The 2,378-nt window shown below is 51.7% G+C and overlaps 1 long non-coding RNA gene across 1 annotated transcript; it reads left to right on the top strand.

Annotated features, from left to right (window-relative positions):
• The first annotated feature begins 236 nt into the window (after positions 1-236).
• Positions 237-2,071, top strand: LOC126037326 (uncharacterized). Its single transcript, XR_007505616.1, has 3 exons — positions 237-303; positions 1,082-1,193; positions 1,968-2,071. It is a non-coding gene; the product is annotated as an uncharacterized LOC126037326 (long non-coding RNA).
• Positions 2,072-2,378: the final 307 nt, after the last annotated feature.

Below are 2,378 nucleotides of genomic sequence, written 5' to 3'. Positions count from 1 at the left end.
CACTCCTCCAAGGAAGCTACCGTTGAGGTTTTTTTCTTTTTTGGAGGAACCGCTGCCCTCCGGGATCCCCTGTGATTCCTTCCAGACGTCTCCTAGAGTGTTCTGGCCTTTTCTTATAAGGGCTGGAGATCCCAGGTAGCAGCCCCAGACTTGTCTAATGAGGCTATCCAAGATGATTCTTCTCTTTTGCAGGAAGCTCTTTTCTGCGGATCAACGCAAGACTCCTCCCAGGTGTCTCCCAGAATGTTTTGACCTCTGCGTTCAGGACCGGAGATCCCATCTACCTGCCCCAGACTCCTCCAAGTAAGTAGCTCGAGACATTTTTGTTCTCCTGTAGAGAAATCTCTCAGCTCTGACAGCCACCTGAGACTCCTCCCAGGCATCTCCCAGAGTCTTCTGTCTTCTGCTTTACCTACCTAAGGGGTCAGGTAGAAGCCCCAGACTCCTCCAAGGAAGCTACCTACCGTTGAGGTTTTTTTCTTTTTTGGAGGAGCCTCTGACCTCCGGGATCCCCTGTGATTCCTTCCAGACGTCTCCTAGAGTCTTTTGGCCTTTTCTTATAAGGACCAGAGATCCCAGGTAGCAGCCCCAGACTTGTCTAATGAGGCTACCCAAGATGATTCTTCTCTTTTGCAGGAAGCTCTCTTCTGCGGGATCGACGCAAGACTCCTCCCAGGTGTCTCCCAGAATGTTTTGACCTCCGCGTTCGGCACCGGAGATCCCAGCTACCTGCCCCAGACTCCTCCAAGTAAGTAGCTCGAGACATTTTTGTTGTCCTGTAGAGAAATCTCTGAACTCCGACATCCACCTGAGACTCCTCCCAGGCATCCCCCAGAGTCTTCTGTCTTCTGCTTTACCTACCTAAGGGGTCAGGTAGAAGCCCCAGACTCCTCCAAGGAAGCTACCTACCGTTGAGGTTTTTTTCTTTTTTGGAGGAGCCTCTGACCTCCGGGATCCCCTGTGATTCCTTCCAGACGTCTCCTAGAGTCTTCTGGCCTTTTCTTATAAGGGCTGCAGATCCCAGGTAGCAGCCCCAGACTTGTCTAATGAGGCTACCCAAGATGATTCTTCTCTTTTGCAGGAAGCTCTTTTCTGCGGGATCAACGCAAGACTCCTCCCAGGCGTCTCCCAGAATGTTTTGACCTCTGCGTTCAGGACCGGAGATCCCATCTACCTGCCCCAGACTCCTCCAAGTAAGTAGCTCGACACATTTTTGTTCTCCTGTAGAGAAATCTCTCAGCTCTGACAGCCACCTGAGACTCCTCCCAGGCATCTCCCACAGTCTTCTGTCTTCTGCTTTACCTACCTAAGGGGTCAGGTAGAAGCCCCAGACTCCTCCAAGGAAGCTACCTACCGTTGAGGTTTTTTTCTTTTTTGGAGGAGCCTCTGACCTCCGGGATCCCCTGTGATTCCTTCCAGACGTCTCCTAGAGTCTTCTGGCCTTTTCTTATAAGGGCCGAAGATCCCAGGTAGCAGCCCCAGACTTATGTTATGAGGCTACCCTAGATGATTCTTCTCTTTTGCAGGAAGCTCTCTTCTGCGGGATCGACGCAAGACTCCTCCCAGGCGTCTCCCAGAATGTTTTGACCTCCGCGTTCGGGACTGGAGATCCCAGCTACCTGCCCCAGACTCCTCCAAGTAAGTAACTCGAGACACTTTTGTTGTCCTGTAGAGAAATCTCTCAACTCCGACAGCCACCTGAGACTCCTCCGAGGCATCTCCCACAGTCTTCTGTCTTCTGCTTTACCTACCTAAGGGGTCATGTAGAAGCCCCAGACTCCTCCAAGGAAGCTACCGTTGAGGTTTTTTTCTTTTTTGGAGGAACCGCTGCCCTCCGGGATCCCCTGTGATTCCTTCCAGACGTCTCCTAGAGTGTTCTGGCCTTTTCTTATAAGGGCTGGAGATCCCAGGTAGCAGCCCCAGACTTGTCTAATGAGGCTACCCAAGATGATTCTTCTCTTTTGCAGGAAGCTCTTTTCTGCGGGATCAACGCAAGACTCCTCCCAGGCGTCTCCCAGAATGTTTTGACCTCTGCGTTCAGGACCGGAGATCCCATCTACCTGCCCCAGACTCCTCCAAGTAAGTAGCTCGACACATTTTTGTTCTCCTGTAGAGAAATCTCTCAGCTCTGACAGCCACCTGAGACTCCTCCCAGGCATCTCCCACAGTCTTCTGTCTTCTGCTTTACCTACCTAAGGGGTCAGGTAGAAGCCCCAGACTCCTCCAAGGAAGCTACCTACCGTTGAGGTTTTTTTCTTTTTTGGAGGAGCCTCTGACCTCCGGGATCCCCTGTGATTCCTTCCAGACGTCTCCTAGAGTCTTTTGGCCTTTTCTTATAAGGACCAGAGATCCCAGGTAGCAGCCCCAGACTTGTCTAA

This window comes from Accipiter gentilis, unplaced genomic scaffold (genome assembly GCF_929443795.1).
Source record: "Accipiter gentilis unplaced genomic scaffold, bAccGen1.1, whole genome shotgun sequence".
NCBI lineage: Eukaryota > Metazoa > Chordata > Aves > Accipitriformes > Accipitridae > Astur > Astur gentilis.
Note: the sequence above shows the minus strand (reverse complement) of the source record. Positions and strands in the feature narration are given on the sequence as shown.